Source organism: Cricetulus griseus, chromosome 2, assembly GCF_003668045.3.
Source record: "Cricetulus griseus strain 17A/GY chromosome 2, alternate assembly CriGri-PICRH-1.0, whole genome shotgun sequence".
Taxonomy (NCBI): Eukaryota; Metazoa; Chordata; class Mammalia; order Rodentia; family Cricetidae; genus Cricetulus; species Cricetulus griseus.
This window is the reverse complement of record NC_048595.1, coordinates 438,374,515-438,401,363: the sequence shown is the minus strand read 5'-3', so window position 1 is coordinate 438,401,363 and position 26,849 is coordinate 438,374,515. Positions and strand designations below refer to the sequence as shown.

Sequence of the window (26,849 nt, the reverse complement as noted above, 5' to 3'; positions counted from 1 at the left end):
TGTGTTTTCTGCACTGATGGAAATTTGCATGTCTGTGCTGTCCATTATGACAGCCACTAGTTATATCTTTTGAACAAGTGTGAAACATTTGTATGTGGTCTTTGTTCTCATAAGATTTTTTTTTGTCAAGATTCAGAATTATAGACTACCAACTAGATTCAGAGCTTAAGATGTCATTCTGTTGTCATAAACTCCTGTGTTTCTGTCATGAATTCAGCTGTTAGTCTCTTAATCCTTTTGAAAGTATACTGTTCCCCATCCTTGGCACTTTGTAAACTTTTTATCTTTGGTATTCTGCAGACATACCACCATGTTCAAGAAATGGATTTCTTTTCATCCTACTTGGAGGGAATCAGTAAAACTTCTTGAATCTGTTGCTTGATAATTTCATCAGTTTGGGAAAGTTTTTAAGCAGTAAGTTCTGTTGCTTCTACCTCATTTTGTTCTGTTACTTGATCATGTTTTAAACAGGACATAATTATATAATTTTTATATAAGAATTAGATGCCTATAATAATGTTATCATATTCCAAATAAGATTTGAATTTGTTTCAGCCAAGTACCTAAAAAGAAGAAATTATAACTGTGCTCATGGTAAAGTTGCAATCCTGTGGGGTGGTACTATACATGTACAAATCACATATCCCATGACTCTTCAGGGCCTCTATCCCAAAAAGGAGTGACTCACCAGATGACACACATATCACATAAGTTGCACATATCACATAAGCTGTAATCCCTACTCCTCTAACTCTAAGAGGCTGCCAAAAGCACTGCTCAGCTTTTCAGCTGATTCTTTTTTAAAAATCAGCAAATATTCACTGGAATAATACAGTCCCAGCTAATAGTCTTATTTTCCCTCTTTATTCTTTCCAGATACCTTCTTCTGTCATGTCTCAAATACCTTTGGAGCAGATGTAAGAGTAGGAAGCCTGGCTGTTCTAGTTGACCTCTAAAGGAAGTTTTGTCTCCATTTTTTGTGCCATAACCCAAAGTGCAAGCATCAAACTCTTAATTGTCCTTCTCAGTATCTTAATTCCCAACCCCTCCCACATAGACACTCTTCTCCACACCTGTGCTGTCCTTATTCTCCTATATTAGAGGCAAAAATGCCCCTTGCATATGTAAACCTAATTTCCTGTTTGTTTATCTTCAACCTCTGTTTACTCTAGAATGTTATCTCTCTCTCCACAACTGCCTTTCCAACAGCTCTCACCTAAAACTCAGGGCTTGGGCTTACTCCCCTTACACCCACCCACATCAAGTTGCTAGTGACTGTGTCGCGTCTCATTCTCATCCCTGACAGTTCAACAATATGGTTTCAATTCACAACCTCTGCTTCCCCCTTCACATACTCTTTACTCCCTGTCGGAACATGGTTTTGTATCCATCACTATATCAAATCAAAGCTTTTGGAATTACTAGGGAAGAAAATCTTCATTACTGAAATACTAACAGAGACTCAAGCTTTGGGAGAATTTTTTTTAGTCTTAGGTTGTTTGGGGGTGTTTTTGTTGTTTAATGTGAATGCAGGTTACCCTTTGAGTACAAACGCATCACCCTTGGCCTCCAATGTCCACCAGTGTCCTGACTCTCAGTTTGACTCTCCAGTTCTCAGGTTTCCTGCCAAGTCCTCTTCCTTCATTTACCTCTGAGGCTTCTACCACACACAAAGCTCTAGTCTGAAGACTGTCTCACTTCCTTCTTAGAGCATTAAATCTCCTTCTCTAACTCTGCTTTCCAAGGCTCCTCGACTTCCCAACTTCCTGCTGAGTAAGACTTGTGAGCACTCAGAATGCGACACATTTCTAATTCGGATTATTATTCTCCTCAAACTAAATTTTCCTCCTGCGTGCTGCATCCAGCTTAATGACATCATTACCATCCCTCAGCAGCAAACAGTAGTCATCTCACTGTTTCTCTCCATTACCGTATTACCAAATTCTGTCTATTCTAATTTCACAATGATCCTAAATAGATTCTTTCCTTTCCAGCTTGATTTTAACTGTCTGAATACAGGTTATTGCATTTCCTAATAGATCTCTCAACTACTAACCTCTTCTTCAACAACTCATGCTTTAACTGAAACATAAACGCTATTTTGAGGACAGGTCTTTCTAAACCTTCATGCTTCATCACGGGCTGCAACTGTGTGCCCTAGATTACCTTTCCAGTCTCATCTCTTTTCAATATCACACCAAGTGAACTCCTGATGAAAGAGCTAGTTCACACTTGACATCAAACCTAAAAGTGGCTTTAAAATAAGTTAGGTTATAAATACAAACTCTGAGAAATGGGGGAGGGGAAGGGGCAGAAACAACTATCTATAAATTCTAAAGAATAAATAAATAGTGAGAGACAAACTGCCTGGCAGCACTAATCTGTTGAAGCATCTGGTGCTACCGCGGTGGCTCCAGAAGACAGCACAACTGAAGATGAGAATCTTCTCATCTCTAGGAGCTTCATCTAAGTCTCTGTTGACCCCTTAATGTCATAAATGTAGGAAAAACTCAAGGCAGTATCACAAAGACTGAAAAATGTGAACCAAGATTTGAGCCATCTCTCTGAGAAGACAAGGCAATCCGAAACTAAAGCAGGGGGACAAGGTGTTTGGACACTACCAATAAAATACCATGAAAAAAATAAAAAGAATTCAGATCTACACAAGATATTTATTAACTACATTTAATATACAATCCAAACCAGGCACAGTGGCATGTACCTATAGTCCCAGCCACTTAGGAGACTGAGGAAAAAAAATACCTTCAACTCAGAAGTTCAAGGGCAGCCTGGGAAAAATAATAAGAGCCTATCTCTTTTAGAAAACAAATAATAAAAATACCACAATCCAAAAATATCTGACATACATAGACCTCAGAAAAGTGATCCATTCTAATGGGAAAAAATTAACTCACTCCATTCTCAAATAACTCAGAGCTTATGATTATTAGTTATGACTTTATATCACATATGATAACTATGCTCACTTAGGTAAGACAGACACTTGAAATGACCTAAAAGAGATCCCAACAAAAAAAAATTAAGATGCAAATTTTAAGACTAAATTCTATACTATGTGAAATAAAAGATTTGGTAGGTGAGTGTGATAGAAAAATAGAAAAGAATAAAAGTATCTGTGAACTTCACTAACAAAAAGCATACAAACTGAAAGACAGAAATAGCCAGGCGTTGGTGGCGCACACCTTTAATCCCAGCACTCGGGAGGCAGAGGCAGGCGGATCTCTGTGAGTTCAAGACCAGCCTGTCTACAAGAGCTAGTTCCAGGACAGCCTCCAAAGCCACAGAGAAACCTTGTCTCGAAAAACCAAAAAAAAAAAAAAAAAAAAGAAGAAGAAGAAAAAAGAAAAAAGAAAAAGAAAAGAAAGAAAACAGAAATAAAACTGAACCACAATGATGAGCTAAGTATCATGGACTCTGGATAGCATCAAGAGCTCAAATATAAAGATAACTGGAGTTCCGAGTGGTGGAGGGGAAATTCCCTAAAAATTGAATAGTGTTAAACTTAAAACAGATTTGGCAAAAGACATACAGACTCAAGAAACTCAGTGATTCCTAAAAACAAAGTCTCCGATGAAACTGTATCCAGCTTTGTCACCAACAAGCTACTGAAAACCAGTGAAAGGAGCCAATTGCAAAGCAAAGGGAAAGGGCACACAGCATGTGACAGGCAGCACAAGGCACTTGGGAACAATACTTTGAATGGCAGATTTACTTTATTTTTATAATATTGTCTTCCATGACAGCCAAAGACAATGGAACAACACTTTAAAGTCATGAAATAAAAAAGCCATCAATCTTGATTTCTATATGCAGTAAAAAATATCCTTCAGGAATAATGGAGAGCTAGAAAACACTTTGAGATAAGGGAGAAAGCCTATCTCCAGCAGAAACTACTCCAAGAAACACCACCAGGAAGCTCTGCAAGCTCAACAGTAGTTACACTGGGCCCTTTAGGAAGGAACGTAAGCACAGGAACTACCTTTGTGTATGTAAACTATTCCTCAATAGAATGATAGTTAAGGGAAATTATTCAAACTTATAATTATTCAAAACTAATGAACTATAGAGATAGAATAAAGACATCTTCCAAAGTGCAGGCTTCAAAGACTTCATACTCTTACAAACCTAAAGGATGTGTTCCACCAAAATGATACAGTTAACTAAGAATGATAGCGACCCAAGATTCAATGGAGAGGATCCAGCACTAAGTAAGTACAAAGAATTTTGATGACAGAAAAAAGAGATTTCAGCACAGCAACAATGCAACACACACAAGGACATCCTCTGATTGAAGGCAACAGTTTATATTACAATATTGTCAAGAGAAAGATTGTTGACACCAATGCCTGAGTTGACACTAATGCTTTCTGTCCTTGGCATATGGGACCATAACCAAATCACACACACATACAGGCGCACATTCACACATGCACACACACAAGCACATGTGGACATGTACACACACACACACACACACACACACACACACACACACACAAATAAATAAAAATAATAAATGAAAAATCAAAGTATATCACAAAGCTGTTATAATCAAGGCAGCATGGTTCTGTCATGGAAACACACAGGTCAATGAAAAAGAGAAACAAACACCCACATTTATAACCAATGATCTTCAACAAAAATGCCAAGAAGACACAATAGGAAAAGGATAGTCTCTAATAAATAGTAGTAGGAAAAGCAGAGCCCTCTGTGCATAAGCATGAAGTTAGGACTCTGTCTCATATCATATACAAAAAGAGAACTCAGTTCAAAATTATTACAGGCTTAAATATTTGAGACTTGAACGTATAAATACCATGTATGAAAGCAAAGGGGTAGAACTCTATGATGCTGATCTGGGGCAAAGTTTTGGCTTCTGCTTCTGCTGCTGCTCTTTTTGAGCTATGAACCTAAAGCACAGATAGCAAAAGCAAAAGAACAAAACTGCAGACCGTATAACATCAAATTAACAAACCACTGCACAGCAAAGGAAGCAACCCACAATCTGAAGATTCAAGCCGTGGACCTGGAAGATGCATCTGCAAACCGTTCACCTGATCAGGCATAAATATACTGCTTTTAATGCACAGCAGGATCTGAATAGACATTTCTCAAAGGCAGACACAGAGCTGTCCAGCGGGTATATGAAAAAATGCTCAACACTAACATCATCAAGGAAACTCAAGTGAAAACTCCCATGAGAAACCATCCCACAGCTATTAGAATGGCTGTGAATAGAGTGACCAAATGTAACAAGTGTCTGTAAATGATGAAGAAAAGACAATTACACAACTAATAGCAACATTGTTATAGCTAATCAGGAAAATGATGTGGAAATTTCTCTATTTTTTAAAATAGACCTATATTATCCTCTGAGTCAGCAAATTCCACTTCTATACACATATCCAAAGGAAATGAAACCACCACATACAAAAGACATGTGAGCTCCCATGGCCACGGCATTATTGCCAAAACCAAAACATGGAATCAGCCTAAGCACCCATTAGTACACAAATAGTAAAGAAAATGTGGTATAGAGACAATGGAATACTATCTATAGGGGTTTTAAAGTGGGGAGTTGGGGGGCTCCTCTCAGTTGTGATAACATAAGTGAACCTAGAGGACATTGGGCTAAATAAAACTGCACAGAAGGCGGATCTCTGTGAGTTTGAGGCCAGCCTGGTCTCCAGAGCGAGTGCCAGGATAGGCTTCAAAGCTACACAGAGAAACCCTATGTAAAAAATAAATAAAACTGCACAGAAAGATAAAGTTTACATTATCTCACTCATACATGGAATCTAAAAAAGCTACACTCCTAAAAGTAGCAAGTCAAACCATGGTCACTGGGAACTAAAGGAGTGGGAGGTACAGGGGATATAATGGTCAGAGGATACAAGATTTCAGTTAGATCAAAGATATAAGTTCAAGAGTTCTCTTTTTCTTTTTTTTTTTGTTTTTGTTTTTGTTTTTGCTTTTTGAGACCGGGTTTCTCTGCAACTTTGGAGGCTGTCCTGGAACTAGCTCTTGTAGACCAGGCTGATCTCGAACTCACAGCCTCTGCCTCCCGAGTGCTGGGATTAAAGGCGTGTGCCACCAACGCCCGGCTCAAGAGTTCTCTTACATGTTAATAACATGTTGTCTATTTGAAAACTGATGACTTTTAGACAATCTCATCACAAGAAAATAGGGAAGATAATACACAGCTGATTCAGTAATACGGCAACAGATGCATGTATCAAAATGTCTTATTTATACTATAAATTATTTTTACATTTTTTATTTGTTGATTTAAAAAAGTAAATCCCTAGAAACAGCAGAGAGAAGTCAAGGTTTAGATTATATACTGACTCAGTACTCTTTATTTCTTGTTTGTCTTTTGAGAGACTGTCTCATTACATAGCCCAGGCTGGCCTGGAACGTGCAATCTTCCTTCCTTAGCCTCCAGAGTGCTAAGGTTGCAAGTATGCCCCATCTTGCCCAGCTTTAAGAAGCTTTTGAGCACAACCTTTAGATAAAGTCAAAGGATACATAAAAGTTAAATCCCAGTTACTAGATTTGTTTTTCACAACTAGCATAAAACAGAGGAATAAATTAGCAATAGAAACAAAAATACATGTATGTATGAATATATTCTTCTACTGCCTACCTCTGTTGTATTAATTACTTTTCTATTGCTGTAAAAAGATACCATGACCAAAGCAATTTATAAAAGAAAGATTTTTCCTGTGTTTGTGACTCTAGAGGGTTATTACAGTGCATACTGGTGGAGCATGGTGACTGGAGCAATAGCTGAGAGCTCACATCTTGATCCACAAGCTGAAAGCAGAGAGCACACTGGGAATGGCACAAGTCTTTTGAAATCTCAAAGCCTGCCCCCAGTGGCACACCTCCTCCAACAAGGCCACACCTTCTAACCCTTCCCAAACAGTTCTACCAACAGGGAAGTAAATATTCAAACATAGGAGCCTATAGGGCCATTCTCATTCAAAGCATCACATCTATTTATTAAGAGCCTAGAATTGTTGATGACCAACAGCAATGACTTTAGCTAATATCCATATCTAACAACCATTTGTCATTAACAGGCCAATTATCAGGCTGGAGTAAGGAAGCAGAAATGTGATGAACTGGGACTGGGAATAAGGCTGAATTTCAGTTGGTAGAAAGATTGCCTCCCCTTTGTACCATTCTCTTTTTTTCAAATCGTGTGTGTGTGTGTGTGTGTGTGTGTGTGTGTGTGTGTGTGTCTACACTTGTGTCACACCAAGTAGAAGTCAGAGGACAACTTTCAGAAGTCAGTTCTCTCCTTCTACTATATGGATCCTAGGGACTGAATTCAGGTCATCTGGCTTAGCAGAAAGTGTTTTTGCCATTGAGCCATCTCACCAGCTCCTAATCTTAGATCTTTCCGTAGACCTACAATCCTTCCTTCCCTTTCAGTGCTGAAGAACAAATCTAGGACCTTGTAATTCTGCATGTTTTAATTCTTACTTTATGTATATAGGTGCTTTGCCTGCATGTATGTCTGTGTACCATGAGCATGCCTAGTACCTGCAGACATCAGAAAAGGATGTCAGAATATTCCCCTGGAACTAGTTACAGATATGTGAACTGACATAGGAATCAAGTCCAGATTCTCTGGAAAAGAAGCAGGTGCTCTTTACTGCTAAGCTATGCCTCCAGTACCTCTGTAACATTTCTTTAAAAACCCATCTTTAGAGTCATATCTGCTTTAGTGAATTACATTTTTCTCATACTAAACAATATTCCTAATGATTGACAACATAACAATTTTAAGCACTTCAGCATGAAAATACATGATGCATTAATTTAATGTATTTAGATAATCAATTAAAGGATATGTGGGCTACAAGATCATTCTATCCTGTTTCTCATAAATCAAAACAGATTTATTAGCTGTAAGTACAAATAAAAGTGATCTCAAATGAGAGTTATGTCAGTAAAACACTGTATTTATCCCTCTTTGTTTGTGCCCCATGTTGAGGGGCCATCTATAGGGCTTCAGTGGGATCCAGCCAACTTGCTCAGTTCGTACCTGAGAGGGGGAATATGGATTGAGAAACAGCCAGTAAAGATACTATGGACAGAGACACAGAATAGTCAGGAGGGCAGCTCAGTAAATACTGGACACCCCAAGTTTATTCTTCAACATTCTTATATACCCAAATCAAACAGGGGAAAATGGCAAAAGACTTCTTTATCATGATACAAGGAACAAACAGACTTTCTTCCTTAATTCTCCAAACACTTTGTAACCATGCCTTAGACTAAATCTCTCATTATTGGCCTTGAGGGTTAACAGTAACCACACCACAGAGTAAGTCTCTTGTTATTTAGATAAGACATCCACAACAAGATCAAACATCCTACAGTAGGCCCGAGTTAGACATTTAGGTCTTATGACTTTAACCTTGGAAAAGTAGGATAGTTTTGAACTCTCTGACTCTAAGCCAAGATGTAGCGAAGTCATTTTTATGAACCCTGACAATCCCCCTTTCTAAATTTAATTAATTAATACCTTGTTTCTGCCACAGGACAGATGACTGTGTCTGTCTTAGGTTGTCTTCTTTCAGCTTCCAGTCTTACCCATCATTGGAAGACACATTCCGTCATGCGTGATCTGTCTTAGGTCACCTGGAGGCCAAAAGATCTTACCCATCTTTGACTGCCAGCCTCTCTAATAAAAAAAAAGTTTAGGGGATAGATGATGGGGGATGTCCTTCTGTACACTTTGAATATATGTTTCTCTTATTGGTTGATGAATAAAGCTGTTTTGGCTAATGGACAGGCAGGAGGATTTAGCCAGGTGGGAAATCCAAATAGGGATAGAGAAGGGGCAGAGTCAGGAAGATGTCATCATGTAGCTGCCAAGGAAGCAAGAGACCAGGGCACTCTCCAGTAAGCCAAGACCATGTGGAAATATATAGATTAATAGAAATGAGTTAATAATCAAGAGAGAGAGAACCAATAAGGAGCCTGAGTCATACACCAAACAGTTTATAATTAATAAAGCCTCTGGGTGTTTATTTGGAACTAACCGGCTTCAGGGCCAGACAGGACAGAAACTTCCATCCACAAAACACATTCTCTTAATGGGTCAGAAGTGACTTTACTCATTTGTATTTTACAACATACTTTGAGTATTTAGGATATCAAATGTCCTGAAAGGGACAACAACCCAGCACTTCTCGCTAACACAGCTGCTTGCTAAAGATCTTGAGAGAACAGAGGTTAAGACCACTGACTGCTCTTCCAAAGGTCCTGAATTCAGTTCCCAGCAACCACATGGTGGCTCACAACTATCTGTAGTGGGATCTGGTGCCCTCTTCTAGCATGCAGGCATACAGGCAGACAGAGTGCTATATACATAATAAATAAATAAATCTTTAAAAAAAAAGATCTTGAGAGAAGCAAGGTTCTGAAACAGAAATCAGTAGCAGGAAAAGATAACAGTTACAGAATATTAAGCAAATTTTGGAATCGCTTATTATTAATGTCAAGTTTATAAATATTTATTACTATGCCTTCTTCAGGCCCTAGATGGAGAGCAATAAGCATGACCAACCACATCCCTGTTTTCATGGTACTTCCGATCTAGAAGCAGAAGACACTGCACACATGATCAGTGAACACAATAGAGAACACTACTTTTATCTGTGCAGACTATTAAGAAACAACTCTTTAGAGAAAGTTATACTAGAGCTAAGTCCACTGTGTGAATGTCTCAGAGCATAGCCTTCTGGGCAGAAAGCATGAGTCCAAAGGAGGAACAGTCTCTGCATGTTCAAAGAACTTAAAAAACTCACTAATAAGCTTTCTATAGTAGATAGCAGCAGAGAATAACCAACTTTGTATTGTGTACATATGACAATATTCACATTGCAGAAAGATTCTGTGTGTGTGTGTGTGTGTGTGTGTGTGTGTGTGTGTGTGTGTGTGGTGTTTCTAAATGATGTTGGGGATATATGTATTGTAGTATGTGAGCAAATAGAAGATAAATTTTAAAGGTAGGTAAGGCAAATGCACCCTAAGTATTGACTTTTGAGGATCTATAATGGGGGCATCAATACACTGTCTCTCTACATCTGTGTGTGTCAACTTTTTCAAAATTGCATGCAGCTAGGTCTGTTTCAGCTATGTCTGTTGCAGCTAGCAGCTGACAATGCTCCTTCTTCATCTTACTTTACTGCCCCAGCCCAGCTGTCTTCTAATTATCTCATCTGAAAAGTTTAAGGGTTTGGTCTACACTGGACAGGTAGGTCCTATACTTTATTACAGACCTAACATACATAAAGCAAAGTTGAAATCCAGAGAGCATGCAAATAAGAACATAAATAGTCGCATACTGATATACAAGTCATTTCTTCCTGAGAAAAACCAGAATTGCCACAGTCATGGCAATTCTTACACTTACATAAAGTGTGAGTGAAATAAACCCTTTCCTCCTCAAGTTACTTTTGGTCATGATGTTTCATCACAGCAGTAGAAACCCTAACAAAGATACCACACATAAACAAAAACAATAATTTAAATTTTTTAAATAAATACATATTCACACCAAACATAGTGCCTCATGACCATAATCTCAACACTTAAGAGGCTGGGTGAGGAAGACTGCAGTAAATTTGGCAGCCTGGGCTACATAATGAGTTCCCAGACAGCCTAGACTACAAAGTGAGAGTTAGGGTCAAGAAAAAACGGGAAAGGTAGGAAATATTCTGATGATCATCTGTGTGTTCACTATCAGGTTCATCAACTATGAATTAATAGCTAATATGTTTCATCTATCCCCAAACAAGCACACCCATCTTAAATTATAATTAATAAGAAAACTCTTTAATCTTCATTTTTAAAAACTCTCAATTATGGGTTACAAAGTCAAAATTATTACTGTCTGTCTTTTGTCTTTGTGATACTAGAGATTTAACTCAAAGCTTCCTGTATGTTAAACTAGTGCCCTACCACTTCTTTTTCTTTTTTCAGTCCTTTTTTTTTTTCTTCAATTTTGTTTTGTTTTGTTTTAATAGAAAGTGTCCTTAAGTTGCCTACCATGGCTGGCCTTGAACTGCAATTTTCTTTCTGCAGTCTCCTGAGTAGTTTGGGTTATAGGCCTATAACACAAGACCCAGACATAATGTCAAAATATCCTACTTAACAATCAACTCAGTAACAACTATAGCTATCAGGCTGTAGCGGGGGGGGGGGGGGGGTTGGTTAATCTGTAAAGTACTTGTTCTGTAAGCACAGAGACCTGAAACCAATCCCCATAAACCATGGGCATGGTGTAGCACATTGGTAATCCCAGTGATACAAAGGCAAAGACAGAAGGATCCCTGGGGCTCACTGGTCAGCCAGTCTAGACTTATTGGAAAACTCAAGGAGACCCTATCCCCAAGGATGACACCAGCTTCTAGACACATACATGTTTACATACACACACATATGCATGTGTATGTATGCACATAAAAGAAAAAACTACTTAAGGTCTTTACATACATAAACTATAAATTGTTTGAAGCAGGGATACCATAAGAACAGTCCAAGTTTCATGGTTTGATAGGTACATAATAAGTGCTGAAAAATAACTCATCAACCAACCATATGCATCATTTCAATAGCAATCACTGTCATCATCTAAAAAGTAATAACACGAAAAAAGAGAGAACTGCAAAGCCTGCCTACATGGTCAATTTTACCATGGCAATTTGGAAAAATATGTGACTTTCATATCCTACAATCTGCTGAACAAAATGACTAAAACATACAAGAATTGAAACTAGTTTTCCCTAGGTTCATATCATTTCAAATAAAATGCCAGTGTTTGTCAAAACTTTCTTTAAATTTGACACAAAATATTACTATCAAGCTGGCTTCTGTGAGTTAGTAACAACAAAAGTTGGTTTTGTTAAGGTCAGTCATATCATTATTTTGTCCTTGGTAAAGTGTTGCTATCACACTCTCAGGGCTGCCACTACAAACATCTAGAAATTCCTACTTATAGACTCACAAAAACTACACCTCAAAATGCCCAAAATCAGAGGAAAATAAAATCTAGTATCATTCAAGAAACAAAGGAAAATGCAGAACACAAAATTCTGAACAGTATAAACGGCCTAAAGAGCTAAGTTCAGACTTCAGTGAGATGTGGCAACTTATGGCCCCCACACCAACCTGGTCTGTCCAGCTTGTAATGATGAATCTGAGAGGCCCTGTAAAGCCATTTCTGTGAAAATTTTTCTACATTTGCACTTTTCAATGTGATTTCATTTAGAAGATGGTGACCCTATGGTTTGCAGCTTTTCCACATTTCCCAGATAAAAACTACCACTGAAATCAAAGGAACCCAACTCTGTAGGGCCCTGGGACAAGACTGGTGGCTGTTAAGTTGCTAAATGCTTTCAAGGACTACTAAATGCTTCAAGAACACTGATTTTTGTGTTGAGCTTTAAGTCTATTTATTATAAATGCCCAATGTTTTTCCCTGTAAATGAGTAGAGGATTGAAACTTCTGGAAGTGGACCATGCAAGGTTTTGAAGGGAGGTAGACGGACTACACTTGTGACTGGCAGCATGGATTAGGGACCATCAGTCTAGCAGCCTATGCTCTGAAAACTGGCTAGACTGACCTCAAGGCAGCCCAACTACTTCAGACACTTTATCACTCTGAGAACATGCCAGCTGCTAGAAACACTGCAGCTAAAGCCACAACTCTGGCTCCAGGCCTTGCTCTAGTCATAACTGCTCCAGATAGCCTGCACTGGCCTTGGAAGGCAAGATCCTGTAACCTTTAGATAACCTTGAAGCTATTCTCACTCAAGTTACTCCTCAGTAACTCACTAAGAAGCAAGTAAACATGCAATGTGGAACTTGTGATTGGTCCCCATGCAAAGCCAGTGAATTGGCCCTATACAGGGCAGGGCCTATGATTGCTGGAACTGGACACTACACTATGATTGGTGCAAAGATACCTTTCATTTACCCGATCCACACACATACCCTCCCAAACACACCCTCCCAACTACTTTGATTACTTTGAAATCAACTAAGAGACATCATTTGAGAAGGCCTCTCCCAAAAGTCTTGTGACTTTTATAGTAGAAACATCAGGCTAAATGGACAGTAGAAGGAGGACATAGCATTAGAAAGAAAGCAGACAACTTACAGAAAGCAAATGAGGACTAAAAACTCTACAGGGAGTAGGGCAGTTGAGGTGACAGAGGACAATATTAGAAGTAAAGAGAAAGCAGAAACCCAAGACTGTGAGACAGTTGTAAAGAGACAAAGATGGGAATTAGAAGAATTTCAGGAAACTGCCCAGCTCTAAGGACTGAGAGTCCCTGGAAGCCACAGGTCCAGAGTTTCAGGGCTTAAGAATTATAACATTGGTGTCCAGTCACCACACAAGCTATGCATGTATGCGCACATGCACATACAAACAGAGGAAAATACACAAACACATGCATACATGCATGCGAAAGAATTCTTTATATTCATTATAACTTGCAATATGGTATAAATCCTTGCAAATAGTGTATTGACTACAGAGCATTGTCCACATCTGTTCAGGGCAGATGCAAATCTAATGACTTCTGTCTCTGTCAGTTGAATTATTATATACAGACCTCATGGGTACAGAGGCCAACTGTACTTTGAACAAGCCTAAGCCAGTTCTCAGAGGTAAGGATCTAAGGTTTCTTCCTTAACTCAGAATCTTTATTCTTTTTCTGGGGCTTAGAATCCTTTTCATCAATCTGAGAGACTCTAACAGGACAGTCCTCAGGCCTCAGAAACATCTATCTTTCTGAGGCTTCTCTCTCTGATAAATTTCAGGTTCTTGGTCAATGAAGATCAGTGTATAGTGGAACCCCATTTAATCTATCCATTTCTTGTCAAGAGTCTCTCACATTAGCCCCAGTTTCAACCTATAGTGGTTTCTAAACCTCTCCACCCAGACGCACCCAGTTCCTTCAGGCAGATGTACTGTCTGCAGGAGCAAGGAAAGTGCTATGATTATGACCTTGAATATCTCCCAAAGAGTCATTTGTTAAAAGCACTGGGGAGTGGCAGAACCTTTAAGAAGTGGGGCCCAGGAAAGGGTTTCATGTTATTGGTGACAAGGCCAGATTCTGGAATCGTGGCCTCTTTCCCCCTTCTTTACTTTGCTCTCTGGTCATGGCATATGCAATTTAGGTTTGCCATGCGCTCCCACCATGATGTGACACCTCATCACAGGCCCCAAGCAACACGGTTAGTTCACCAGAGACTAGACCTCCAAAATTATAAGCCAAAATAAGTTAGTTACTCAGATATTTTGTTATAGGGACACCTGACTAACATATTATATGTTGAGGTACTAAACCTTTATCTTGGCATGTGGCCTCACTTGGTTTCTGCAGAAGTAATTAGTTAAGATGATGTCAAATAAGAGTGGGCATACCCAATGATTGTCCTCTTTGTAAAAAGGAAAATTTTGAGCACAGACATACTCCCAGAGATAACATCATGTGAAGATTAAGTCAAACATTAGAATGATGTGTCTAAAAAGCAAAGAATGTCAAAGATTGCCAGCAACCTCCTGAAACTAGGAGAGGGAGAAGTGGAACAGATTCTTCACAGCCTTCAGGAGTCAACTCTGCCAACACCTGGATGTCAGGCTTCTAACTTCCAGAGCTTTGAGCAGTAAATTTCTGTTGTGTAAGCCTTCAATGGTACACTAGACCCTCTGTATTCAACCAACACAGGTAGAAAAGAATCAAGAAAAATATGCTGAATATGCATAAACTTTTTTCCTTGTCATTATTTCCTAAATAATATAAGGATTTTGTTAGATATTATAACTAACCTAGAAGCACAGGTTACATGCAAATACACTGTTCCATAGAATAGACTTAAGCATCAGTAGAATCCTCTGGTCTTCTGGAACTACAGAAACTGAAACAGGGATGGAAAGTGTTACTCTTGTAAATGACCAGAGTTCAGTTCCCAGCACCCACATAGTGGCTCACAACTATCCATAACTCCAGTTCTCCACTGACCTCCATGGACATCAAGCATGGATGTGGTAAACATAAAAACACACAAGCAAACCCACACATACACATAAATAATCTAGAATGGAAAATGAAATGAAAGACAACTATACTTTGTTATAACTGTATTCTGTTAGACCAACAAATTAATCTACCACCATGATCCAGGCTTACTCTCTCAACAACTTTTCCAAAATGGCAAGAAAGACTAAATACTTAAGAAGTCTTCATAGTAAATAGTAAATTTACTATTAGAAGATGCTTAAATAGACAATAAAGAAACAAATGCAAGCCAAGTGCTGGTGGCAGAAATCTTTAATCCCAGCACTTGGGAGGCAGAGGCAGTCCAGTCTCTGTGAGTTCAAGGCCAGCCTGGTCTACAAAGACAGTTACAGAACATCCAGGACTGTTACACAAAGAAACCCTGTCTCAAGAAAAGAGAAGAGAAGAGAAGAGAAGAGAAGAGAAGAGAAGAGAAGAGAAGAGAAGAGAAGAGAAGAGAAGAGAAGAGAAGAGAAGAGAAGAGAGGAGAAGAAAGGAGGGAAGGGAAGGGAATGCAGATTTCTATGTGTGCTGAAGGTGGTGCTTCAACAGACAAAAGATTTCTCACTAAATGATACTAAGCAACTGTCATCTATACAAGTGAGAGAAATGAATTTGATTCTTAGCTATTTCCTACTTCCTACCAAACCTGATGGTGACCAGGAAGAATAGCAATAGATTTAACTGCAAAATACTAAAATAGTAAGTATTGAGTACATGGTCTATCATAAACAAATGCAAAGGCAAATAACTTGTTTCCTATGTTAAACTATTCCAAATCACAGAAGATGAAAAACTTGGGGCTGGGAAGATATTCTATCAGTAAAGTGTCTGTCACACAAGCATGAGGACCTGAGTTCCAATCCCAAGGACCTATGTAAGAACAACAACAAAAAAAAAAAAACACAGCTACATGCAACATAACCTTAGTGGGGGTGGCAGAGATGGAAGTACCCCCAGAACAGTGAGAGGCCTTATCTCAAAAGATAAGGTGGAGGAAATGAAGAGATGGCTCTGCAATAAAGAGCTGCTTTTCTGAAGGACCTAGGTTCGATTCCCAGCACCCATGTGGTGGGTCACAAAACCATCTATAACTCCAATTATGGAGGATATGACACTCTTTCCTAACCTGCATAGGCACTGCACACACCTGATACATAGACATACACTCAGGCAAACAATTATCCATATAAAATAAAACAAATAAATCTCTTTAAAATACATATCAAGAACAGTAGACATAATACTTAATAGTATAATTCAGTAGCATTATTACTAAAGTTAGAATGTAATTTTGTTTTGTTTTGTTTTGTTTTTCAAGACAGGGTTTCTCTAAGTAGCCCTAGCTGTCCTAGAACTCACTCTTATAGACCAGACTGACCTAGAACTCAGAGATCCTCCTGCCTCTGACTCCTGAGTGCGCCACCACTGCCTGGTAAATTTTAAATCATTTTTAAATGACCTAAAAAATAACAGATTCTGCTCTTGACCAAAAAGATTCAACATTAAAAAGGAACAGATCATAAATTAATCACACCAAAAAAGTCAGTGTGCACGGTTCTAGTTGTGGCTTTAAAAAAAAAAAAAAAAAAAAAAAAAAAAGAAACCGAAAAGTTCAAACTGAACATCAAATACAGGGGAAAAAACTAATTAAAAAAGTAGTTAAGTCCATATTTCTTTTCTTGAATCAAGGGCTCAATTTTAATACTAGCTGGTCTCAAACCCAGGATTGTCCTCCTGCCTCAGCGGCTAAGTGCTGGGACTTCAGTTGTGAACCACACACATAACTAAACAGGCATCTCCAAAGGAAAAAATATCTATACTGTGATGAACTATGTGGTCCAAGTATAAAGAAAATACAAAATTCAGGTTACCACACAAAGGAGAAGGAAGAGGTGGATTAAGAAGAGTTGCAAAGAGCCTTCAATGGCAGTAATTTCTTAAAGTAGTACCTATACCTGGGTATTCTGTCTGCCATTATGGATACCTTACACATATATTTGGTAACTTCTCAGTTATAAACTCGTAACTTAAAACAAACAAGACTGAATATATAATGATACTCCTGGTCTTAATTCTAGACTCAGTCTTTCAATACTGCAGTGTCCTTCTAAGTAGTCACCTGCAGATCCATGGGGATAGTGGTGGGGGGACAACAAGGGGCAATTACACTCTCTGATCAAACACAAGCTAGTGACAACCACTTCAGACACCAGCAAAAATAATGCTTGCTTGAACAGACGGATTTATAAAAGCAATTAGAAGCACTGCACAAAGAATGTTGTGATTTTAACAGTAAAATGTTTTTCCTTAATTATTTTTAACAGACCAAAATTCAATGAAACCCAGTGGAAACCTCAGCTCTCAATTCTGAGATTAGAGTGGGTCTAATCCTACCCTGCCAATAAACACTGCATGTGGTGGGCAGATGGCTGTGCATTCAAAGATAGCACTGCACATACCCCTCCAAGCAGAAAGAGAAAATCCCAGCCAGGCATGGGCTCTGCCCTCCACACTAAACATTCCTTTTGTTATTACAGGGGAAGGACATACAGTGGGAGCTGGAGAGACATCTCTGTGGTTAAGAGCACTGGCTGCTCTTCCAAAGGAGATGGATTCAATTCCCAGCACCTACATGGCAGCTCACAACTACACGTAATTAGGATTCCAAGGAGTCAGTGCCCTCTTCTGGCTTCTGAGGGCACTGCATACACATGGTACACAGTCATATAAGCAGCAAAAACAACCACACACATAAAAATGTTTCAATTGTTAATGAAAAAAAATAAAAGCTACCCAATGACCAGTGTGGCTCTATAGTTGAAGCCAGAGTCTAAGTTCCTATTACAGTGGGATATTCTTTGAGTATAGTAAATTGACTGCTGAGATAATCAGTAAATGAATTAGCATAAAGTATGCTGACTTCTTTGGAAGGAATTTTATGAACACAAGAGTCAAGACTTCTCATACAATAAACAATTCAATCACAAGCACTAATAAAGTAACTAAGTAACAGTAAGAAATCATGCTATCAATCAATCAATAAATCTATGAATTAATTATGTGCAAGACTGCAGTAAGTAATGAAGGCAAATTTTAAAAGATGACTGCCCTGAACCAGACTCATACAGTAACTAAAGACATACAAAAGACTGTTTTGAAGCCAGACATAAAAAAAACCTTCCACAATTCAGTCCAACTCCCTTGTCATCTGCTTTCCATAGTCACACCCAATCCACACACACCCGATCTTCCAAGCCCATGCACTACAACACACCTCTCCTTGCCCACTCCATATCCCACACCCATAACCCACCCCTCAGATGCTTCTCTCACATTAACTTCCAAAGCTCATCCCAAAGGCTTCCTGCATCCTTGGAAGTCTTTTATAAACAGCATGACCCTGTATGGTCTTTCCAATTCCTCTCTGGGTAGGTGCCTTCCCTACTCTACCTCCTGCTTTATTTCTATACTTATCTGTCTGGCTAGAATCAAGTTATACAGCTAGAAAAACCTAAATTGAAATAACCATTAGCTAGCTATCTGACCTTTACCAAATTAAACTACCCAACTGTCTTAAGCTTCAGCTCCTAAATATATAAAATAAGGGAATTATCACCTAGTGTGCACTCCTTATTGAATGAGCAGGGTGAGGGCTTAGGGGAGGGAGTGTGAAGAAAGGCTGAAGGTGGACATGCCTCAGAATGACAACAAAAGGCATGAAAGTTGTAACTACTACGACTACACTCTATATCCTCAATGAGCCAGAGGAAAAGCTAACATATTAAGAAAAGACAAGAAAAATATTCAAGGTCAATGAAAGGCATAACCAAAGTTCAACCAAAAGAAACAGGTATCATGAACACTTTAGTCAAAAAAAAAACAAAACAAAACAAAAACCTTCCCACACTAGACAGACAGAAACACTAATAAATACTGATAATTGTTAGGAAAAATACCAACTTATACAAACTGTGACAGAAAACTGAAGGAAAGGAACCATTTCCCAACTCACCAGGGCTCCCCATATTACTGGCAAAACAAAACAAAACAAACAAAAGAAAAAAAACCCAAACCTCTTTCACCCTGGCTCTGTGAATGAACTCCAAAGACTAGAAAGAAAAGCTGGGTATTTTTTGAACTGACAGCATTGAACTAAGTGATGGAAGGACAGGTATATATACAAAGTGGACAAAATTATGACAACAGAGAGTAGAGTGGTGGTGGCCAACAGCAGGCAAGAAGAGAATGGATTGCTCTAGAGTCTGTTACAGTCAACAGTTACCATCACTGAACTATGCACTTAGAATGACTAGGACTATGTGGATGGATGCAGGCACTTGAAGTCGAGGAACTCAACCTTAGGTGTTACTCCTCAGAAGCTGACTGCCTTGGTTTTTATTTGGGAGGGGTTGGTTGTGTTTTGTTTGTTTGGTTCTGAGACAGACTCTCTCTGGGACCTGGGGCTCAGAGACTAGGCTTGACCAGCAAGCTGCCAAGGTCCTTCTGTCTCCTCACACTACCACTACCAGCACATGCCACCAGGTCCTCTTTGTATGCAGGTGCTGGGTACATGGAACTCAGGTCCTCATGTGCTGCAAACACTTTACCAACTAAGCCAATTCCCCCAGCCCAACAGTAAGCTTTACATTATATGTTTTACTACTCTTTTTAAAAGGAGTTTAAAAAAAAACATGAAAACTGGTTTCCAAGCAGTAGTAATGATTAAAAACATTTCTAACCAATTGGTCCCAATGGCTTATTTTAATCCATAAAATTATTTTTCCCAAATAAAAGAGAAATAAGTGAGTCTTCCTAGTGGGACATGGGAGCTTCTCCAAATCTAATAAAGCATGAGGGAGGGGCAGTGAGATGGCTCAGCAGGTAAAGGCACTTGTCTCAAAGCCTGACAGTCTGAGTTCAACCCCAGGACCCACCTGGTAGGAGGAGAGACGCCCACATGTTGTCCAAATTTTAAATTAAAATTTACAAAATAAAGCATAGGAAGCAAGTTGAAGAACAAGGGGGAGAAAACAATTAAAATGCTAACTGGTGGCTGACTGAAACAAAGCAGACCATTCAGACTCAAACATACTGTGTCATCCCCACCCGACACACAGCCTAAGTCCCTGAGTAAAACCTTCATAGAGGCGTCTCTTTATTCAAGCACAAAGAAAAATTCAGTTTGCCTACAAGGCCCAGCACAATCTGGCTCCGTTCCACATCTCTAGCGCTCAGTCCTAGCAGATAGTCCCACATGCCTCCAGCTCCCTTCTGAGGCTCAACCTTGTGTCCCTGGTCCTCACCTGCCACTCTGCCATTGCAGGGTCTCTGCCCTGCTAACCAGTTTCCCTGAAGGACTTCCTTTCCTGTGCATCCTGAATATCTCCATTCACAGATGTCATTTGTGACTCCCCTTAACACCTCGAAACTGCACCTTAACATCTGTGTGGTTATTGGATTACCGTCTGCTAAAAACGGGGATCGGGTCTGCAATCAGTCTCAACTCCACAGCCAAGCACAGTGCCTGGTACCAGGTGGACACTCCAATAGCTGTTTAATAACTAGATTAAACAATATAATAACTACAAGAAAGCAATAAAGCATCCAAAAAAACGTCTTAAGAGCTTATCCATCTTCATAATTGTATTTTTGGTGGACCTACAAAGCAATGGCCTAAAATCTTTATCTTCTTCTACAGCTTAAGTCAAGCACTGAGCATCAAAAACTGATAAGCTAAACACACACACACACACACACACACACACACACACACACGTGCACGCACATGAGTAAACCACACATAAAACATAGTAACTGGTTGCTGAGTAACCATTGTTTTCATTGTCTCCTGACAAAGTGCCTACTACATATGAAACACAAATATCAAAGAACAAAATTTCACAAGACTCAAGTACATATTAAACAGAAACTGCTTAAGCTGTTGGCGTTTAACATAAATATAAGACCGACTGCAGAGACAAAGGATCTCCAAGGGGCAAAGCACCTGTTTTAGATCTCAAACAAGAACAACACCAGAGATTTGTGTGCGATGTGTTTGGAAAGAAATGGATCAGAATCAAGGGACTTTAGAATTTTAAATATGAACTAAAGAACACCATATGGAAATGTTTCCCAAGCCCTAAGGAATATAGGAAATCATCTAGTTTGTTTAGTCCCCTCCAATACAATTACAAAGTCTATCTATTCTTTGGAGGCAAATCAACTATTAAACATATTCCCGAAAACACCAGCGTACATTCATTCCTCCACCCTCTAACCTACTATACAGCACTTACTACCTACCACGGATTGTATTTAACCTAATGTCATCTTACCGCTTTCCGCCCAATGGGGCAATGTGTACATTTTCGCATGTCTTCTAAAAGTCATTTCAAGTGTACTAACGCTACCGGTGCTTAATACTAACTTTAATGAAATGACAAGAGTTTTGAATGGTGAGTCTTAAGTCCCTGCATTTTATTCCTAAATAATTCCACAAACTGTTCACATCGATCAGTAGTTACCAACAACGTCTCAAGTTTTCTTAGTACCACTTGTCCGGACTCAAAGGAGGTTTTCAGTGCCACTGTATCTTTTGAAATGTACACCAGAGATCTATGAACGCCTGCCCCTGCTTCAACTTGGTAAATTTCCCATCAAGTTTTTCTCAAGATTAGTCAGATCCTTCTGTATACAACTGGAAGCGGCAACGTCTACAACACAGTATACCAACCGCAGCTCACTCCTAACTGGAAAGCTAACTCCCGGGGGAACCGTCGGCTCAAGAGTGTGCAACTGAAAGAGCCTCTACGCCCCCGAGAATGGATAAAGTGTATCACTTTGGAGAGCTCCCGCACTCTGCAAGCGCTGCGGCTCAGCTCTGCCGGGGCGCCGCAAGCCTGTCAGTCAGTCTCCGTCAGGACCCACGAGAACGCGTCCCCAGGTGACCCGAGCCTCGCTCGGGAAGCCGCGTCTTCCCGGCCACCGGCTCCAACCCTCCCATCTCCCTCCTCACGCACTCAACTGCGCTACCCGCGGGGCGTGAGGGGCGTGAGGGGCCCGAGGCCAGGCCGCAGCCGTCGTGAGGCGACCAGAGGCGCCGCAGTCGGGCGCCCCGGGAGACGAGGACGCACGGCCCGGGCCGCGGAGCGCGGCGCGGCGGGAAGGCCAGGCCCGGCGGCCGGGGCGTGCGCAGGGGGAGGGGGGGCAGGAGCCTCACCGTCGCTCCCCGGAGGCCGGCGCCGCCGCGGACCCGCAGTTGCTAGGGAGAATGCGCTTCCGGGTCACGAGCGAGCGTTCCAGCGAGCGACGGTGGCCGGGTGGGGCCAAGAGCGAAGCGCCAGGCGAGTGGGCGGTGGAGGCGGTGGTCGCTGCGCTGCGCTGCGCTGCGCTACGCTGCGGCAGGGCCACGAGGTTGAGCGCGGACGGGGGTGGGGAGCGGTGCGTGTACCATCCCTCGAAGGCGGCTCCCCGCCCTTCTCTCCAGGGTCCCTCTCGCAGGATGTGGGTCCTGAACCCACCACCTAGCCGGTATCACGTTGCAGGTGCCACCAGGCTTAAGGATGCTCTGGGCGTCCAGTCCTCGCTTGTGGAGCCACGCCAGCGCCTTCCTTGTTACCAACCCTTACCCATCCATTCATGGACCCATCCATCGGTCCTTCACTGCACACCGTTCACGGCTAGATGCGTTGTTGGCACGTGGGGTACAGAGGTGTGTAACACGGGCGCGGTGTGTACCCTAAAATATACAGGCTGTGGCCAAAGAGGCGACAGTGTCCAGCTCGCTGAGATGAGCGAAGAAGCTGTAAAGCCTGCGCAAAAAGAAGGCCTGCCTAGGCATGACAGCCTAGAGGCCTCGACCACGTGGAGGGGAGGGGAAAGTGTGTCAAGCCATGGAGTAGATGCAATGTGGTGTGAGTCCCTTCTGAAGGCAGCGTGGCCTGACCAGAGAGCTGTGTCAAGAACTGCTAATACGTAGGGATGCAGCCTAGAACATGACGACTCTGTGAACCAAAGAGAAGGAACCCCCAAAGAGCGTCCAGGGACATGAGAAGGAAGTACCTCAGTGAGGGACTGGCCATCGTTGTCAACCTCTGTGGGGATCTTGTGTCCAGCGGTGCCCACAGACTAAACAAAATTCAAGAATACAACGTCAAAGTAGAAGGTGCTGGAATGGGACCCACTTCTGGTGAAGGAGGCTGCTGTATTATTCTACCTATTGAATCAAGATAAGGCGATACGGCAAACTTCCGGATTTCTTAATGCATTAAAAGTCCCACTTTGGCCGGGCGTTGGTGGTGCACGCCTTTAATCCCGGCACTTGGGAGGCAGAGGCGGGCGGATCTCTGTGAGTTCAAGGCCAGCCTGGTCTCCAGAGTGAGTGCCAGGATAGGCTCCAAAGCTACACAGAGAAACCCTGTCTCGAAAAACCCAAAAAAAAAAAAAAAAAAAAAAAAAAAAAAAAAAAAAAAAGCCCCACTTTGGTATGACCTACATGTTTACTTAAGGAATAAACCTCAGGATTCTTTGGTATTTTTAGCTTTCTCTCAGATCCTTCCAGAACCCTCAGCCAAACTTCCATGTATGCAAAACTAGCCTATTCAAACTTCGGAGACTAGATAGCAGGGATTTGGGGGTTCAGTGAATAGGAAGCAGGCCAGTTGAGACAGGAATGGGAAAACCTGCAAGAAACAGAGAACTGAGGATTGAAACGATAAAATATGGGAGGGCTGGAAATGGAAGGTAAGGCTAAGAAAACCAAAACTAAACTCTAAAATAAAGAAAGGAAGGAGAGCCAAGACCACTAGACCATCCGAGACCTGATTTTGACTGAACATCTGGCAAAAAGTGTGATAACAGGTGTGAGGGTTGCAGGGCTGGATGGACATACTACCATGACCTCTGAGTGGAGTAAGTTTGGCTGAAAGAAGATCACAGCACAATTTGGAATGGGCCTGAGCTAAGAGGCTTGCTCCACACGCCTATCTCTGGCCCATGTACATTCCTCATAGAACAAGCATGTCCATAAGCTCTTCTGAAAGACTTAGAAATAATGGTTTTCCAAGATGTATCCCTAGGGCATGAGCTGGCTCTTTGGAACCCATTCCCTATGGCGGGATACCTTGCTCAGCCTCCATATAGAGGGGGAGGGGCTTGGTTCTGCCTCAACTTGATATGCCAAACTTTGTTGACTCCCCATGGGAGGCCTTACCCTTAGTGAGGAGTGGATAAGAGGTGGGATGGGGAAGGTAGGGATTGGGAGAAGGGGAGGGAGGGGAAACTGGGCTTGGTTAAATGAAAAAAAAATTAGATAAATAAAAAAATTTAATTTTTTTTTTGTTTTCTCTGGGAAACTAAATCCATTCCTGGTTGATTTAACCAGCTGTCTATGAAAGAAAATCAATTAATTTTTTAAACGTGTGGCTCAAGAACATCAAGGTATAGTCAAGAGAGCTGTCTTAATTCATTCTGACTACTGTGACAGACTACCATAAGCTAAGGAGTCTATGAGCAGAGTTCTCTAGAGGCTGGGACATCCAAAATTGAGGCACACCTCTTCAGTGTCTGATGTGGACCCACTTCCTGACTGACAGTCAGCAACCTGCTCAATGTGTCCCCACAAAATAGAAAAGGAAAGGGAGTTCTCTAAAGTCTATTACAAGGAGACAGTTCCATCCATGGAGACTTTGGTGCCCATGACCTAATCACCTACCAATGACTCTACCTCCTAATACTATCACATGAGGTGTTGGGAAGGTGGGGAAGGAAACAGACAAATTCTATAGCAAAGGCCTAGGACCAAATCAAGACCAGTAAGTTATTATGGTTTAGTAAAAGTAAGCTACATCTGTTGTTTGGTGAATAAAAGTTATAAAGCCAACTCATGATCTAGAAAGGAAAAGGCCCAAATGAATGAGTTCATGAATTCTGTCTTCATATACCTTGTGGTATATTTCATTAAAGGGCCAGGTGATTCATGGGGCTCCATGTAATTGGATTTCTGTGGAAAGTCAGTGGCATCAAAAGAGATGGGGCCTTTCTGATGTTATGAAAGGCCTGTTTTATTCTGCACTTCAACATGATAAGCTTCATCTATGTTTGGTCTCTTGGTGACTAATGGCTCATTAATGATGCAAAATACTTTGAGAAATGTCTCCCAAGACCCAGCACACTACTGTCATACTCTGCTGGAATATATAAGGTGCCACCTACAGCCTCTAGAAGCACACCAATTTGACTTTAGGAGGCATTGTGTCTACATATTAGGCAGTCTTGTCTGCTGCAACAAAGTGCCACTGATTGGGGACCTTAAACAACAGAAATTTACACAGTTCCCAAAGTTGTGAACTCTAAGATCAAGGCACTGGCAGATTGTCTGGTCAGGACTGACTTCCTGTTTCTTGTCTTAACCTGATCGGACAGGAAAATATCTAATTAACTTTCTAGCTTCTCATAAAAATACCAATCCCATTCTTGAAGGCTTCACTCTTGTGGCCCAATCACCTCCCAACAGCCCCACCTCCTATTACACTGGGACTGGTTTTCAGAATATGCATTTGGAAGGACATAAACCTGCAACCCACAAATCTGCTATTAGTCCCTCGCTCACTGATGAGTACAGAGTTCTAGAGAGGTGCTGTTATCCCAGAACTTTCCCGACATAGTGAACCTTGATTTCTAGGCACCAACTTTCTCTGCCCAGGATTCTGTGCTAACATTCACCCAGGGTCCCCAACTGCACTTCCCCAGTCACCACATTCTTAAATATTCTGCCATGAGGTGGTCCTAGAAGTTGTCTCTCTCTCTTGCCCAATACCATCACATCAAAGACAGGGAAATGAGCAGTTACTAAGCAACTTGGGATCGATAAAAAAAAAAAAAGTGTTGCAACCTCAAAGATGAACCCAGGTGATAAAGGCAGGGTGTGCGTATGAATGTGTGGGAGTAGATGTGTGAAAAACAGTGCAGTGACCAAAGCAAACACAGCAAGAACTTCAAGGAGATAAGGCAGAATAAGTCATTCAGCAGGATGATTTAATTGCTGTGTGTAAGCTGATTTCTTCACACAGGAAGTAAAGGATCATGAACAGAGTATGAAATAGGATGAAAACTGAAAACATTCCAAGAAGCAAAGTAGAGGAGTGCTTGCTGGCCTGAAGGAATCTGGGGACACCAGATCACAAAGATCATGTATGTGGGCTGAGTGCAAGGGCCAAGGTCCTGTGGATAAACAATAAGGAAGTCTCGACATCTCACCACCTGGTCCAGCATCCACCCAGATCACTGGAAGCCATACTCTGAATTCTGTTTTTGTTCTTGCTTTACTTTAAATTTATATGATTTTTTTCTTTCTAGTATTGGTTTCTCTTTTCCTTAACTTTTAGAATATAAACCCTACTAAAGCATTTCTTTAAAAAAAAATTCTCACGTCTCATTGCTTTACTATCGTGTTCTCTTTTTATCTTATAGTTCCTGTTTAAAAGTTTGCTAGAGCCGGACGTTGGGGTGCACGCCTTTAATCACAGCACTTGGAGGCAGAGGCAGTCAGATCTCTGTGATTTGAGGCCAGCCTGGTCTACAGAGCAAGTTCCAAGACAGCCTCCAAAGCAATACAGAAAAACCCTGTCTTGAAAAACAAAACAAAAACAAACAAAAAAGTTTTTTGCTAGAGAGATGACTCAGCTGCCGTTAAGAGCACTGGCAGCTCTTCAGAGGACCCAAGTTCTCAGCGCT

The 26,849-nt window shown here is 40.9% G+C and overlaps 1 protein-coding gene across 4 annotated transcripts in view; it reads right to left on the bottom strand.

The window, feature by feature from the left end:
• Dis3l2 (DIS3 like 3'-5' exoribonuclease 2) overlaps positions 1–22,451 on the bottom strand; it is a 306,233-nt gene extending 283,782 nt beyond the window's left edge. Inside the window, exon 1 of one of the 4 annotated variants that reach the window (XM_035441100.1) lies at positions 22,336–22,451. The gene's annotated coding sequence lies outside the window, so the exon portion shown is untranslated. Of the gene's footprint in view, positions 1–8,560; positions 8,697–22,140; positions 22,279–22,335 lie in introns of those variants that run through there. The other 3 variants (XM_027397459.2, XM_035441098.1, XM_035441099.1) reach the window with 3 other exon arrangements.
• Positions 22,452–26,849: the final 4,398 nt, after the last annotated feature.